Source organism: Thermobia domestica, chromosome 4 (assembly GCF_964235325.1).
Source record: "Thermobia domestica chromosome 4, izTheDome1.hap1.1, whole genome shotgun sequence".
Taxonomy (NCBI): Eukaryota; Metazoa; Arthropoda; class Insecta; order Zygentoma; family Lepismatidae; genus Thermobia; species Thermobia domestica.
The window spans coordinates 236,291,179-236,309,550 of NC_137457.1; the positions used below are offsets into that span (position 1 = coordinate 236,291,179).

At 37.1% G+C, this 18,372-nt stretch overlaps 1 protein-coding gene across 1 annotated transcript in view; it reads left to right on the plus strand.

Annotated features, from left to right (window-relative positions):
* Positions 1-2,796: 2,796 nt before the first annotated feature.
* The window catches only part of LOC145683063 (uncharacterized), a 334,454-nt gene continuing 318,878 nt past the window's right edge, over positions 2,797-18,372 (plus strand). Inside the window, exon 1 of the mRNA XM_081754422.1 lies at positions 2,797-2,878. The gene's annotated coding sequence lies outside the window, so the exon portion shown is untranslated. The remainder of the gene's footprint in view (positions 2,879-18,372) is intronic.

An 18,372-nucleotide genomic window follows, 5' to 3' on the forward strand; every position in this document is an offset into this window, starting at 1 on the left:
GTGGTTAGCGCGCGGTAAGGTAACTCCCGCGCTAGTTTAGGCCTTTTTTTGAATCCTTAGGTGTGTTTTGTGTGGTCCCATGGGCAGAAGGACGGAACGGAGGTGGGGGATACTGGAAAAAAGGATGATAAAATGGGTAGGGAGGAATAGGTATTTGGGTAGATTGTGTGGTAAAAACATTTTGGGATGGAGGTTGTTTGTTCTGACTAGAGCACCACTGCTTCTTGGGGTTCTTTCGTTTGGTATTGTTTGTAGATGAAGGTTTGTTTGTGGAGTTATGAGAAGGATGGGAAGGGGTTGAAGAAACGTGTTGGCAGCATTGATGTTGCTCTGGGTTACAGTTAGTACAGGAGGATGTACTGGGATTGGTGGTATGGGAATGTGGGAGGGAAGGGGAGTGCATAGCGCAAGGTGCACATGAGGTAGAGGTGGAAGCAGTGGAATGAAAATGTGGAGGAGTCGGTGAAGAGCAGTGTTGATAGGAGGTTATGAGAGAATTGGTGGGATGGGAATGTGGGAGGAAGGAAGAGGAAGGTGAGGGATTTGGGTTCGGGGAAGAAGGTCGGGATGTTTTGGAGGAGTAGAAGCGGTTATGAGGACTTGGAGAACGGGAACGGGAGGAGCAAAATGGACAGATGCGGATTGGGAATTTGAAAGGGTATTAACATGGAGACGGAGTTGAGATATTTGATCTGTTAATTCGGAAATAGCCTGCGCTGTGGTATCGGTCGCGGTTGTGGAATGTGTCTTTGTTTCGTTTTCCCGTTTGTGAACAAGGTGGTTGGTCCGTCCCAGCAAGGTTACTTCATCTAGGAGCGTGGGATAGTCAGGAATTGAGCGTGTCCCGAACCAACGAATATATTCAGGTAACATATTAGAAACACATTCTAGCAAAATTTCCTGAAAGTCTAGCTGGGTATAAGCTTGGTCTGCTAAATGCTTTTTGGAAAAGACATAATGAGAGAGAGGTTCGTTGGGGAGCTGAACGCGTGAACGGTATTGGTGAATACGGGAACGGGAGACCTGATCTTGACCAAACTGACGTAAGAATTTTGATTGGATGGTTGCCCAAGGTTGGGATGAAAGGTTCTGGGTTGAAAACCAGAAATGAGCGGGTCCAGCTAAGGATTTCTCAAAAATTTGCACACATTTTGAGTCTGACCAATTATTCACTAAGGCGATTTTGAGAAAATTCTTTAAAAATAATTCCGCGGATGGGTGGGTACTTGGATCATATATCGGGAATGATAGAAACTGTACCAGAAGTATTATTGGTATTGTCTGAAGTGGAATTCATGGTGAGAGGTATGAAAGATGCTTGTCTACGAGTTATAGGCATATCATAACAGAAAATATAAGAATAATGAAATATGAAAATAAAAGTCTTGCCTTACAAGTATGTGAAATGTACACAAGACAGTCTTAACAACGAGAGCTTAAATTCCTCGGGGGGAGCCATAAGAAATTATTAAAAAAATTTGATTGAATGAGATTGAGATTGACATTGAATAGATGATTGACTAAGATTGATTGATTGCCATACGGCAGGTAGTATAGAGTTAGAAACTTATTTTCATAGGCATGATATAAAGAAAACCAATTTATTACAATTATATATAACAAAGTGAATATAAACTAAACCATCACCAAAGTGCCTTACAAAATGTATAATAGTAACATGATAACTTGAGAGGTTCACATTCTCGTTTACACGTTAGGACTGTCTTATGTGGTTTTCACTAAAATCACTAACAGAGTTCTTGAGAGCGTACTTACACTGTTTTAACGTCCATTGAAATCAGAAACTGCACAACTCTTTTCCAAAGACACTGATCCTGACAAAGCAAGAGTGGTTACTAGGAGGTGTGAAGCTGATAGATCTTTGCACACTTTGACTAAATTGTCTAAGGTTTTTATAGTACTTTTATTGCACTTTCATTTCTACCTTTCACGGAACTGAAAGTTAGAACTGGGATTGTTTTCGTTTTCACTTTACTAAATCCATCCGTGTTACAAACAAAACATGTTGTCAGTTCTATTTTAAAACATTTTCACTCTCCTATATTGTTCTTGAAACTTGGAGATGATCCGTTAACTGTATACTTCTATTTATTTATTATTATTTTTAAATCTCAAAAATGAGGAATGTCTTACTAGACATCCCGCGGCATACATTAACAAAAGGAGCGAAATCATTCTCTATTTCAGCTGTGAGAGCCTGGAATTCATTACCTTCCGATATAATCGAGTGCAAAGGATTCTTGACCTTGAAACGTAGGGTAAAGGATCATCTTTTACATCAACCGAAACTTGATTACCTACACCAGTTACTTCATATACTATATATAAAATATTAGTTTGTAGTTAACTAAACACTATATGTTTATTGTCGTTATATATGTACGTGTAAAATATCTTTATATATATTCCATGTAACATTCCTAATTGTACTTTTGTTAGGTTAGGTGGTAGAACAGCCTACAGCTGAACCTCACCTCATGAATAAAAGCATTTTCAATTCAATTCAATTCAATTCAATTCAATTCAATTCAATTCAATTCAATTCAATTACTTGGACGCTTTGCCACCAGAGACCAGCACTAACTGGGCCCATTCTTGTACCAGGAAATATAAGGCGTGTTTGTTTGTTTGCCGAAAGAGGGGGAAGATTCTACTCTCAATGAAAATGTATAGCTCATGGTAATAGACCACGCCTATTCTTTACGCGTTTGTTACTTTGCGCATGCGCCTTTAGAGAATCGAATGACGGGACCACAGTCCAGGAGCGGCAGAGTAGTGAAGACCAAGGTTCACATATACACTACAGGTTGCGCCAGACCAATCGCTGAGGATGAGGTTGGATGTGTAACGTCACCAGGTAAGCCGACGCGAGTAGGTTCTCTCTTAACTTCTGTAAACCAACGCAAAACAAGGCGCGCTTTACGTACTCACTAGTTTTAAATTAGTTTAAAGAAATACTTTTTTCAAAAGTGTATTGAAAGCGCCTATCATTCATCATAAGATATATTCGTGTGTATATACACATTCTTTCATATATGTAAATACGCTATCTGTTCAACGATAGCTTTGTAAAATAAATAAATAAGCACAACCACGAATGAATTCAGCGCCAGTCCAGGAAAGGTGCTCTCGGGTATCGTCTGTGAGAGCATATCTATAAGGTATACTCATAATTGCAATTTGTGTAATCACTAAAGCACCACGTTAAATTTAAGTTACAAATATGCATAGTTTCAATTATTATGAATATTTATTCAAAGTAGTTTACTTTATAGTTTATAAAAAGCAAAGAAGAGACTTATCAAAACTTAGGTACAAAGTTGAATAACACAAATATGCCATTAGTAATGTAAGTATACATTTTCCATTGGCCTCCAGAGCTTTTTCGTGGTAAATCATTCGCAGCGGAATAATGATCATCCTTCAGCCAAGAAATAACTAGCTCGTCCACTTTGAGCTTGTCTAGCGGTAGGCCATTAACATTGATGAACAAGTTAGACAATGTTATGAGCACATAGCCTATTTCTAATATCAGCATCTGTAAATTTCTAAGGAGAAATCCCCGTTCGCAATCTGACATGGAAATTGATAATACTTCTACCCGACGTAGAAATTTCTGCAACTCCTCATCGACAATCTTCTTGTTAGACTTAAGTCTGTAAACGATTTTTCTCGGTCAGTTTTGAAATACTCAGCAAGAAAAATCACCTCTCTATCACCATACAACATATTTTATATATCGACCATGTCAGTTGGCAATGTCGAATCATGGAGAGCAGAAACTTCATTTACTACACTTTCGATAGGGAATCTTGTGAATAAATTATCTTAAAGCCTGATAAACTGATGATTTCTTATTTGTTTTTAAATTTATTTTTTGTAATTACACATGAAAGTTTGTTGTCATTACCAAGTTCCCTCCTCCTTCTAGAAAACATAACGGCCATTCCATCGTAACGGTGTCACATTTGGACGAATAGAAATTGTTATAGTAAAGTACTTATTGAGTCAAGATATATGAAACTGCCTCCAAATATCACCGTTTGTCTCTATATTTCAGTAAACACTAAATTCGCTACATATACATGATACCAGAACTCAGTGATAGTAAAAAATGTGGCGTAACGGGCGTTACGGCAATCGGACATGCACTTTCAGATGCATGCAATATTAAGCCAAACTCTGCGAATGTCCAGATTAAAATTTGTTTTCAATTATGTGTGCACTTTTCTGAAAGTATGATGCTGTGAATATTGCAAACAGAAATTTTATAAGTATAATAGCTCTTATTTTAAAAATTGTTCAATATTGTAACGGGTGTTACACAAATTGTAACGGGTGTTACACAGTGCGAATGAACTTAAACCAACTTCACTTTTAATAAGCATATTATGTAAAGAACAAAATATTACAACATTTGTTAATAGATAAAAAGTTACACATGTAGTAAGTGTAGGAAATAAAAACACAAAATAATAAAAATATATATCAGAAAAATGTAGAAAGATTCAGTATTAAACTTGTAGGTCTGTTCATACATTGAACATCAACAAAAGTCAATTCTTTTTATGCTTCAGTAACATTAACTCTGGAACGAAACTGATATACAACTTTACATTATTCTTTAATTTTTATAATCGGAGTTAGCAATTTACCAATCACATCATGAATATGAATTATACTTTCCAAACTTCTGCGTAGTTCGAATTCCTTTTCGCCACAAAATTTTAAGAACATAACTCTAATAGACCCTATCACTATTTTCGTTCAGAAGTCCTTGACAGATTCCAACTTGCCGACAGTCTTTGTTACTTGTTTCATCTTTCATTGTCACCGAAACAAAAATTCCAACAAAAACATAATCTTTCCGCAAAGGTCTGATCACAACTTCATTCGTACGGTGTATTTTTTTTATCTCCGGAGTCTGTGTACACGTCATGTAGAGTTTTTCTGATTTCTTGATGATAACTGTTTACAGATGTACTGATTGAAATGTTTGCTGTTATGCCATTTTCTTCTATTTCGGAAATGTCAGAAGTATCATTTCCTTCACTATGTTCTCTGATTATTGTTGAGGAAGCATTCTTTTCCTTAATCGATTGAAACGGACAACAAAATTAATGCTCTAATTGAAATGGAACTGATATATTGAGCATTCCATCTTTGGAATTTCTAATTTTACTATGCTTTCCTGAAAAATGCAGAATATGTAATTTCGCCTGGAACTGAGACACATGTAAACTACTCTGTTACATATGCTATCTAAATTAAATTATGTGCTGTTTGGTGCACCCATACCAAAATGTGGCCAGTTTTGCAATTGTAATAGATAGGATGCCTACCATCTGGATGATGCTGAACGAATGAGGGCTGATCCTGTTTAGTCAATTAGCTGCACTAGTATTAAATTGCACACATATTTGCACCAGAAAAATGCTATCAGTTTTAAAAGTCTGTCGCACTGCAGTCCCTAATAATTTGCTAAACGAAGACTTCCAATAGTAGCTTAATGGACTTCTGATGAAGAAGTAAACTTCTGGTATGTAATGAGTACTCAATTGAAATATGGCGCTTTGATGCTATTTAATCACTACCCTGAGTGTGCGACATAACGGGGGGATGAGAGGGAGTCCCCCATCGCATGATATCTCCTAGAAGTTATATTCTCTGGAGTGCATTTCATCAGCTTCGGTACAATGTCGCTTAATTCGCATCCTGCAAAATCTTACCATAATTCATGTCTTCAGAAGAGGACCTTACTAACTTCAGATTCCCTATTTAGAGCCTTAGAGTTAGCCTAAGTGCACAAAATATCACTGTCAAACCAAGCTAACAATTCACATCTAACACCCGTTACGCAGTTTTTACCTACTAAATTAGAAATATAATGATATTCACTTCCCTGTTCTATTGCCCATGTGCTTAATTTAACTTTTGCAAAAGATAGACTACTTCTGACTTTTAGTACAAGTTGTATAGACAAAAAAACATAGGTGTAACGGGAGTTACATAATTACATTGGTACCAAACGTAATCAAATAGTAGACTACCTAATATACTAATAGCTTTAAAACTCCTGAGTTTCAGTTCCCAAAATGTACGTGCTTGTCTACACCGCAGTGCAACTGAATCAAATTCTTATCACATGATAATCAGGAGTGTCTAAAATTGCTGGTAAATTATCTTTTCGACTGGCTTCATGCAACATGGAACTTCAATCGCTCAACAAGATAAAAACTGAAACTTTTTAACAAGAAATCGATCTGCATAGTAAATTGTGAACCTTTCTGGTCATTTTTATATAAATAATGAGCAAAATATATTTAAAACAATTTTCTGCCCTTAGGCTCATATTTACGTTGAATGGCCGATAAGGGAACGAGGTTCAGGGGAAGTGTTCAGAGGTAAAGGTGAATGTCCCTCCTTTTTCCGTTACAATTACCACACTCCTGTTTTTCATGGGCCAAATTACGATGAATTTCAATTAAATTATCATAGTATAATTATTTCCTTGTTGAATTATCGATAATTTTCAGTGGAAAAAAGGATGAAATTTGAAAGTCGCAAATCAAGGTAAGTAGGTCAACGTAAAGGGAAAAAAGTAAAAATTTCCATATAATTATGCATACAATCCAAACTTAAAATTTCCGTTTAATTTAGCTTACAGTTTTATGTCTATTTTTCTCAACTTTATGGGTTGATTGCCCTCTGCTGTAAGCGCTCCATATAATAAACATAAGCTTCAGCAACTGTATTTTTTGTTTCTGATTTTTTCTTAACTAATATTGATCGTTTTCGATCATTTTTACAAATCAACACACAATCAATTTTCCATGTATAGAAAGTGCCTCCCCCCATAAAGGAGATTTTAAAAAAATGCTAAGACACATTCTGTTTATTTTCAATAAAGAGTTAATACACTGAATTTCAGCTCAGTAAGTTTAACGGCTTGCGAGCAGTGACGACGCCAGAGCGGGGCAAGGAGGGCGAGCGCTCCCCTAGTAGCTACTTCTGCACCCCTGACTGCCCCCCAGACTCCTACAATCTTTAAACATTCTACATGTAGTATTTTATATCAGTATCATAACCAATCTCATTGTCAAATTGTAATCTACTTTCCATGCATTTACTATGTGGCAGATTAGTCCTCAAGCTTTCTTCTTTGAACGTCTGGATATGCACGCATATTTCTGTTTTCTAATTTAACGCCTTTTGAGGTAAATTTTAGTTATTATTTTTAATTATTGTGCCTGGCGAACAATAGTAGATTTGGTCGACTTGTTTTCTTCTCATTAGATCAACTTCGATTGGAAACAAAAGAAAGGTAAAACCAGTTACATAACTTGTTTGTATTTATCCAGGTTTGAAGTTTTCAGTTTCATACTTTGCTTTATTTAAAGGTTCTATATGCATACTTCTTTTCTTCTGAAACATTATTCTCGGCTTTCAATATTCAGAGGATGTACTTATAATAGCTTAGTTTGCAACTACAATGGCTTAATTTTTTGAAGGGAATAAAAAGAGTTGTGTTTTCCCTCCCTGTAAATGATAATAAATTTATGGAATTAAATTGATTCCCAATAAAACGTATTGTCAGAGTGCTGATCTTTTGTTAGTAATTGTTGCTCCCTTACTTAGGCTATTTTGTTTCAAAGTACTGACGTGACGTCTATCGTATTGACTAGGAACTGCTGAAAAATTCGTATCCCAACCCAGAAGGAGTGCACGTGGAATGGTGAAGTTTTACTTCTTCTACACTTCCCCCGAGAGTCAATATACTACCTTGTACAGTGCTCCAGTTTTTGCTGAAAAGTTAAAAAATCTGAAGATTTCCTCGCACCACTGTTCGTAGCACTACCCCTATCAGATCTAAAATGGTGTCCTTTCAAGTGTTCTTTAAGTTTGGAGAATAAGTACATGTAATAGTTAGACGGAGCTAAATCTGCGGAATAAGAATGATGATCTAGACATTGAAATCCTAGATTATGCAATGTCAGTTGTATTCGCAGGGGCTTGATGGTAGTGCTCTCAACGGGTCGGGTCGGGTCGGATTGAAGACCGACCTGTGACCCGAATTGACTGACCCGACCCGATGACCCGACCCGACCCGACTGAACCGAACCGTGATCCGATCTGATTGACCTGACCCGATAACCCGACCCGAGCTGACCCGAGAACCCGACCCGACTGACCCGACCGGACAACCCGACCCGAGCTGACCCGATTGACCCGACCCGACAACATGACCCGAATAACCCGACCCGAGCTGACCCGACCTGACAACCCGACCCGAGTAGCCTGACCCGATAACCCGACCCGACTGACCCGATCCGAGTCGGGTCGGGTCGGATCGGGTCAACCCGATCCGTTTGAGAGCACTATGGTCACGACACTGGGTGAACGCCAAAATGCACTCACATTGGGAATTAAACCCGGACCACGTGTACCGAAGTCTTACACGTTAACCACTAGCTAGATCAAGCGGGAGATTTGTATATGCATCTTAATGAATATTTGGCACATTTGAGGTTTGGTTATTTCTTTTTATAACTGAAACCAATGTCCTACGTGGGAGAAGTGTACTTCTTTTTCTTGCTTTAGTTCTATGTGACGAAATTTTTATTCAAGGTCAGTGTTCTCACCCGCTCGGACGGCAGGGGGTCTTCTCGGAAGGCAGTAGCAAGAGTATCTTTGCGGAGACAAAAGGGAATCGTTTAACTACAATGATAAGGGTTGAGGAAACGGGAGAACAACTGATTTTTTCCAACCCTTCAACTTTCATTCCAAAATAGGTTCCTATGATTCCGGGACCCGTGCCACTTTGATTTTTCTTTCTCGGTAATTAAAACGTATTTTACAGTATATATAGTTGCACGTAAGAAGATACATAATATGAATTTTGTAATTTAACATTTAAAAATACAGTATGATAATTATTTATAAAGTACTTATTTTATTTCATCACTTTCAGCCCAACAAATGAAATTCAAACAATTCGCTCCCTGGGTCTTGGTCATCAATACTGCGTCCTTTTCTTTGTCTTGCAGTCAAGTCTTGGTCCTGCATTTCGTAGTTTTGGTGGTCTTTCATGCTATACAAGAGCCAAGAATGCTCGCCTCATCGGTACATATGAAGACCAAGTGTGATTTTGATTATGGTCTTTCACACTATACGGAAAGCAAGAAAATACGCTCATCGCTACTTGGTGATCACCGAAACAAGGCCTAGAGCAAGATTACTATGCAATTCGTCTTGCATATCCAATCTTTATCTTGTTCTTGTATCGATGTCCTTGGGCTTGGTGAAATAAAATGAAATATTCAGTTTAAGGTCCCTCGATTCTGCACCGAGGCTAAGGGATATGGTGACCATGAGAAATGAATGAAATGGTGGAATGAAGAAAGTGGGAGGAAACAGGAGAACCCCGAGAAAACCCACTACATGGCGTTTTTCCACCGCAAAACCCACTTAGCACAAGCTGTGATCGAACCATGGACACCATCAGTGGCGGAGCCAAGGGAGGGCCAAGGGGAGCCAGGCTCCCTTGCTCAAATTCTTGGCCCCCCTAGTGCACCTGCCCACACAGATGATGCTATTATAGGTCGACAAACGGTGAGTTGCCAGGGGCTACAAGTGAAACTACTTCCAAAACATCTATCGATAACAAAGTTACGAACTGCAGAATACCGTTGCATTCCGAATAAAATTGCTCCACTCGTTTTAGTTTGTAGTACGGAAAGATCTAATTCACGGAAATCTGTGGGATGCTTGCATTGACCTCGTCACCTGGACATTCATTTTAACCTCTGTCCATTATCTAGTTATCTCCTTTGTTTTTGACAAACAACCAGAAAAATAGAAAATCAGTCGGCATTCTTATTCGCTTCAATGTTGAAAGTCATACTAAAATATGATATGCATACTTACAAATAACATGCACTGCAGTAAAACATTACACTTGTGTTGGACGAAAAAAGTCTTCGTACACTAAGTAATTGATTTCCATTGGTTATTGCGACATAGTACAAATTCATAGCATCAATTAAATAATTTGGTATTATTATTATTATTATTATTATTATGAGTTTATCTACCAAACAACTATTTATTGATTAATAAAAATGATTAATGAATTATATTTAGTTACGTATGGTAGATGACTTCAGATTATATTATTTACTGACCGACAGTATCCCACGCTGTGGCATCTGTGCATAAAAGGTAAGTTCTAATCTTTTCTTTGTAGAAGTTAAGTAAAAGAACCTGTTTTACCTCGAAATGCTTAATTACAATTTTATTTACACAAAGACAATTCTAACATACAAGATGATATTAACGATGCTATTTGCATATACGAGTTACTTCTCACAAAAACTAATTACGCTAGGAAACTAAAACTATGCTCAAACTGTCTTTCTTAGCTAACTTTTACAAGTGGTAGCAATTGAAACTCATATGAGTATATGGTAACCTCTCACCCGAAGTCCAAGGTTAATCTCTTTACACATGGCTGAAAAAAAGAACGTCTCTGTTGCCTCCGTTTTCACTCTCCCCCTCTGCCAGCCTGAATCCCCATTATGTTACCAAATGTTATCAATCTTTAATTTCAAGTTAAGTGCTTTATGATTTTTTTGCAATTATAAAGTCTCATTAGTTTCTATAACCGTTGTCCCTTAGGACAAGTTATTATAACAAAGGAAAAACATATTAATTCTTGATTACTTTTCAAGGCTTTTTCTTATAATTCACTTAAGCATTATCACTTTTTTTCACAAATTATCGTATCCATTTATTCCTTTTGTTTTTCATAAAATCTGTTTTCAACACATTATATTATCATGCGGTATTAAAACAAATCTGGAACATCTGATATTTATTTATCTCCATCATTCCATCCGGAAAATTAGTGTGATCTGTACACGAGGGAATGTTTTCGGGCTGCTAAAATTCAGATTACTGGTGCCATGCTATAACTTTGAGTTTCGCCTTATCTCAAGTAGATGCAGACATGCCAGAAGGTTTGATCCTTGTAGATACACTAGTTCAAACGCTGTCCAAGATGAGGTCTAGTAAATATGACTCTCAACGAATAATATTCGAACAAATTTATCAAGAATGTTTGGAGATGTGCAAAGAAAATGGTCTCGAATTCCAGAGCCGGAAACAAATAGAATATAGGGGTTCCTCGTGGAAACGAACTAGACATCCGCCATCGAAATATCACAAATTCATTTGATGCAGGATGCAGGATGCAGGAAACGAATTTTCTAAAGATAATATATCTATCAAGAGACATTTTTCTCCCTACTATTGATAGACAATCTCTGATATGGGAAACCGCTTTGAACCATGTTGCAAAATCATCAGATCAATCACCCTCTACATCCAAAAAGTAAAAACTTTTTTAAATTACAACATTGACGAGCCTATAACCCAGCATTATGGGGTGATCTGCAAACATTAAAGTGAGAACTCAAAATCTTCCCAAACACAATTAATAGAGCAATCCAAAAGCATAAAAAGCATATAAATCACAACAGCAATTTACACATATGGTTGGTACCTTGAACATGATTGTGATTGTCTAAGGGTCCAAAAGAAACTAGTTTTAATATGCAAGTACTCCAAGAACTCCAAGAATAGTATGCAAGAACTCCATACTATATTGTTATGTTGACTTTTTGAACTTAAGCACTTTCTGTACTTTTTGGTGGCATCTTTTAATTTCCCTTTCTGTATATATGTACATGTAAGGCACACACAAAGGATATAAAAAATTATATGAGCAAAGCACATCTCTTTACAATGAATTTAGTAGAAAGTTCATTAAATATGAGAGAAACTAGTTGCAAAAAAAATCAATAAATAGATCAAGATATTTAGAATATTTAATGTATAATATATATTATACATTATACACGATTAATGTAAAATAATCATTGAAATTAACAATAAAGCATAATTTAAAAAAAGCATAATTAAACAAGAAATATAGCATAATGGGGGTTGCTCTAACAATTAAGTTGTATGAAGACGAGAAGAAAACCAAAGCTGATTCCTTAACGAATTTCGTTGATCTTCTTTGTGTCTACAAAAACGCATTCCTAGAAACCTACAAGCTAGGTATCATCTCCGTGATTATATCAGTTTCTAGTGCAACATGTAAAAGGTCATTCTCTTCTTTGAAAAGATTAAAGACTTACGCAATTCAATGACTCATGATAGGTTGAAAAACTTAGTGTTACTTTATATTGAGAAGAAAATTGCTAAATCGTTAGATCTTTAACAAGTAGTGGATATGTTTGCTGTTGCCCACACAAATAGAAAGATCCTCTTCAAGTAGAGGCATGAACCTATAAGTTATTTTCTTTACCTGTAAAAGTGTGTTTGCTTCCACTTAAGTCAACCAGCTACACATATTTTAAACGCCATGATTAAATAACTATTTACTTATATTAGAAATCAATTGCATTAATGAATCGTAGTTGTTTGAGGTACTAAATTCTTATATTTTCCAAAGAGTAAAATCATGAACAACAAAGATGGAAATATGCATCTTGACTACACACACACATACACACACACACACACACACACATATATATATATATATATATATATATATATATATATTGGAAATGGTCCCCTCAAAATCCTCTTGGGCCCTTCATTGGCCCCCCTGAAAAAAAAACTAGCTACGGTACTGGACACCATGCCCCAGAGATGAATTCTCTACCACTGAGCCACCGTGGCCTTGCTTGGGCTTGGTCCTGCATATCCAATATCTCTTTTGGCGTTGCTTAAACAACTTCTAATTTTGTTCTAAATCCAGTCTCCATATTGGCGTAGATATTAATATTACAGTCGATTGGTAAAATCAACCTTCCACATTTAAAAATTAAAGTACACACAAGTACAAAAATAAGCATTTACCATAAAAACACTAGCTGCAAGTGTTCAGAATAGATTTATGGTTTCTATAAAATCAATTCAAAATTGCTATTTTTAATTAGGCAGCTAGTGAAAAACAGCAGCTTTCGACTCCAGCCGAGTTTAAACTCAACATAAACTCAGTTGACCAAAGTGAACTGACCCGACTGACCCGACACGACAACCCGACCCGACAGCCCTACCTGAGCTGACCCGACTAACCCGACCTGATGACCCGACCCGACCCGACCCGATTGACCCGACCCGACAACCCGACCCGAATAACCCGACCCGAGCTGACCCAATTGACCCGACAAGACAACACGACCGGAATAACCCGACCCGAGGTGACCCGACTGACCCGACCCGAGTAGCCTGACCCGACAACCCTACCCGAGTAGCCTGACCCTACAACCCGACCCGAGCTGACCCGACCCGACAACCCGACCCGAGTTGACCTGACCCGATCCGACCCGTAACCCGACCCGACCCGTTTGAGAGAGCTACTTGATGGACAGGTGTATTCTCCTGAAGGAACAGAATTCCTTTCTTTTCATTTTCCGCGATGTTGAACTTTGAATTTTTCTTTCAGTTTTGTGAGTAATGTAGGGATTCTGGATTAAATATCTGACCGTTGCGGAGGTAGTCTATGATTACGACTCCATACTTATCCTAGAAGAATGTTGCAAACAGTTTCTCAACCTATTTCTGTCTTGAATTTCTTGGGGCGATGGAAAAATGAGTGCTACTACCCCATTGACAGTTGTTTCGATTCTGGATCCTAGTGGTACAACCATATTTCATCTATGGTTACTATTCGTGAGCGAAATTGATCAGCATTACGGTCAAATTTGAAGAAGACTTCTCTTAATGCCGTCACTCTTTTATTCTCCTGACAGATTTTTTGGGAACCCATTATGCGGAGAATTTGCGCATACCAAAGCCATTCTGAATTATGCTACCGACGAGTTCCAAAGAAATGCCAGGAACTGAGAAAGCAGGGTGCAGCCAGACCTCAGACTATAATAAGTATATCGTGAGTTTACTATACACTTTAAAAACTATATAAATAATAACTTAAATTATTTTTGTCACTCAAAAACTGAGGTGTCCTAGGTCCTCCGGGCCCGGGCTATATCCACCACTGGCTGAAATGCTGTAATTTTCAAGAATAATGTTACAAATTGCATCCATGACTTCGGGAAGAGTCATTGCTTTTTAATCATCCTGGATGTTACAATGGTATATTGTTATTATAATGGTATTGTCAATCTGTACCTATTTTGTCGATACATGATCAGAGGCGCAATAACCGAACAAATGTATAGTTAAAAGAGAAAACATGGATGAGACGAGAAGAAATAATACATGCATGTGATAAATTCAATCTGCGAAACTTCTGGTGCTTGGGGTCCCGGGTTCGATCCCAGCCCCCGCCAAGTGAACTTTGTAGTGGACAAACACCGTGTGCGTGGGTTTTCTCGGGGTTCTTCCGTTTCCTCCCACTTTCTTCATTCCACCATTTCATTCATTACTCATCATCACCGTCTCCTTTAGCCTAACCGGCATAATCGTGGGACGTAAAACTCAAAGATTTCATTTCATTTTCAATCTGCGAAACAGGTGAAAGAAGTCTTCGCCTGTGAGGTGTGAGAGAAACCTTCGAGAAGCATATTTTGCGTTAATAACTAATTTGTAAGTGTTTACTTATCTGTATAGGATACTTAAGAATGTGTGGAAACAACTATTTACGGTTTAGAAGCTATATCAGTTCGCAAAGAAATAGTACTTATCAAAATAATAATAATAATAATAATAATAATAATAATAATAATAATAATAATAATAATAATAATAATAATAATAATAATAATAATAATTATTATTATTATTATTATTATTATTATTATTATTATTATTATTATTATTATGTCGTGTTATATGTAATAAGACTTATTGATTCGTTGTTAACATAAAACTGTGGAGTGAAATACAACGTAAATCACAGACAAAACACTCGCCTAGTGCAGAGTGTAGTGATCAACATTACTAGAACATTCCCGAACTATTAAATTGGGATTACTGCAACAGATAGGTGAGATCAATTTCAATTCTTTCAAAGTGTGAAAATACTTTTTCATTCAGGTGCTTTAGTAAAAACCTCTCTTTATTATCAACTTTTACCTTCAATTGCAACAAAATCAAAGTTTAAAATGTGTTACATAAATCTTGATTGTATACAAGCAATTGTATATGGAATTTAAAGGCGCCATGATGGAAACTTCCAACACAGAGTCTTTAGGCGTAACAAAAACTTCAGTTTGTTCTACAATGGAAGTTGAATCTACAAATATAAATACCTGTAATACTAAGGAGAAAGAAACATTACAAACTAGTATGAATTCTCTGCCAGTAACCCAATCATTAATCAATAACGCCAAGCATATAATAAATCCTCACTCTAATGCTATGCAAGTAGGAATAAACAAATATAAGGATCATCACGTAACTCCTTATATTGTTTTCATTCGTTCCAATTTAGAATTATTGGGCAAACGGCACATAATGTCAATAAGTCGACAAATTTACTATGCAGAAATACCTGGCATAGAAGTAATTGACAAAATAGGACGCAACTTGATCAAAGTCAAGTTCCGATCTGGAACCGAAGCAAACAACTTCCTCACCCATCCCATACTAACTACAAATAAATGGGAGGCATTTATCTCCAATCATTTACTATATTCAACAGGGGTAATCTATGATATAGACACTGACATCTCTACGGACGATCTACTAAATGATATACAAAGTGACATTCCTGTAACTTCAGTAAGGCGTATTTATAGAAAGGATAATCGTGATGTCTTACAACCTACTACTACCATCATCCTAACGTTCGACTCCCAACACCTTCCAAATTAAGTCAAGTTGTATTACTTAAAAAGAGACGTTTACCTTTATATACCCACCACCAAACAATGCATTATGGGATGTTATAGGTATGGACATAGGAGGTCTAATTGTCATTCTAAAAAACTAACTTGTGTAAAATGTGGCCAATCACATTCTTCAGACACTTGCACAAACCCCATAAAATGCGTTAACTGTAGTAACAACCATAGAGTGCACTTTAATCAATGTCCAGAAAGATTACGACAACAACAAATTATGACTTTAATGGCGAAGGAGAAACTATCGTTCAAAGAAGCTAATTTAATAATTAAACGACCGCCACCTTTGACTCAAAATTTTCTACAAGTAGGGCTATCCCGAAACCTTCCCGGACAAACAAATAAGTTTTTTAAAACATCAGCAGATTCAGGTACCAATTTGAATACTTATTCAACTGTTGTTTCTAGGAACCTTCCGAAATTATCAGACAAAACCAGGGAGGACATTACAAGCAGCCCACCCGAGAAGAAACGAAAAAATCTTAACGAAAATACTCATACAAATAGAATCATTTTTTTTTTCAAAAAACCCCACAGTAAGGAAACAGCCAACAAATTCAGAATTAAATACAGCTGCGGAACAAGCATGCTCCTCTAAATCTTGGTTGCAGAAATCACTTCCTAATAAAAAAGAAAGAAATTCATTTTCATCCACAAGCAAGGAACCAGATTTTCTGTCAACAAGAAGACCATTCAGTTGTACGTCTAATTCAAAACAGGAAATAGCTAGTACTATGAATTTTAATAAGGAAACAACTCAACTTTCCTCATTTAGTAACAGTGTACAATACAAACCAAAGTGTTCTACTTCTCTAGATGATACACAAAACTCTGAACAAGACGTTGACTTAAATGAATTTTTGCGAACTAATTCAGCACAATTAAATACTGTCATGCAACTAGTGCTCTCAAACGGGTCGGGTCGGGTCAGGTCAACTGGGTCGGGTTGTCGGGTCGGGTCAGTCGGGTCAGCTCGGGTCGGGTTATCGGGTCGGGTCAATCGGGTCAGCTCGGGTCGGGTTGTCGGGTCGGGTTATCGGGTCGGGTCAGTCGGGTCAGCTCACTTTGGTCAACTGAGTTTAGGTTGAGCTAAACTCTGCTGGATTCGAAAGCTGCTGTTTTTCACTAGCTGCCTAATTAAAAATAGCAATTTTCAATTGATTTTATAGTAGCCATAAATCTATTTTGAACACTTGCAGCTAGTGTTTTTATGGTAAATGCTTATTTTTGTACTTATGTGTACTTTAATTTGTAAATCTGGAAGATTGATTTTACCAATCGACTGTAATATTAATATCTACGCCAATATGGAGTCTGGATTTAGAACAAAACTAGAAGTTGTTTAACACGTTGCTGCTAAGGGTGAATTTTGTTGTTCACCGGTAGAGTGCCAAGCGTACGTACTTACATTATTCTTGTTTTGTTCATATTTTTAAAACATAATATTAACACTGAAACATAATCTAAGGCATGGTAGTGAATCCGCGTGCATAAAAGTTGGGGGTCCGATCGGACCTACGTGTGTATATTTTGTTTATGGGCAAGGGGATAAATTACAGTTGAAGTGGCAACTCTGTTAGAAAGTTATTTGTTTATTACTATATATGCAGAAGTGAGAAGTGTGGATATATTCATCTTGCTTTTAGTGCTAATAAGTAATATCTTTGTGCAATAAAAAACGAAAAAAATATGCGAAGAACTCGATCTCATTAGTAATAGCAGTGTAGTGATCTAGACTTTTCTGAAAATTCAGCAAATGACAGGGACACTGACATCTTGTGAAAATAAATTAGAATAAATAATGAATCCATTCTTAAACTTTTTAACATGTCACTGAAAAAGCAAAACATCCGATCGGGTCTACAAAAGCAAGAAATGCTTGTTACTTGGTATTTAGCGCCCTTAGCGGCATTAATAATCAATATCAAAGACCAAAACCTACATGTGTAATAAAAACACTACAGTTCAATAACAGTAGAGACAGGATTTAACAATACAAGTACTCTAACGTCAATTCGACGAATTAGAAATTGTGGGTCCGATCGGACCTACAAGAACAGTTTCTTAGATCACTCCAGTAGGTCCGATCGGACCCAAATGGCAACTAACGTGTTAAGCAAGGCTAAAAAAAAGATTGGATATGGACGACCAAACCCAAGCATGGCTGCGGTGGCTCAGTGGTAGAGAGTTCATCTCTGGTGCATGGTGTCCATGGTTCGATCCCAGCTTGTGCTAGTAGGCTTTGTGGTGGAGAAACGCCGTGTAGTGGGTTTTCACGGGGTTCTGTTTCCTCCCACTTTCTTCATTCCACCATTTCATTCATTTCTCATGGTCACCATATCCCTTAGCCTCGGTACAGAATCGAGGGACCTTAAACTGAATATTTCATTTTATTTCACCAAGCCCAAGGACATCGATACAAGAACAAGATAAAGATTGGATATGCAAGACGAATTGCATAGTAATC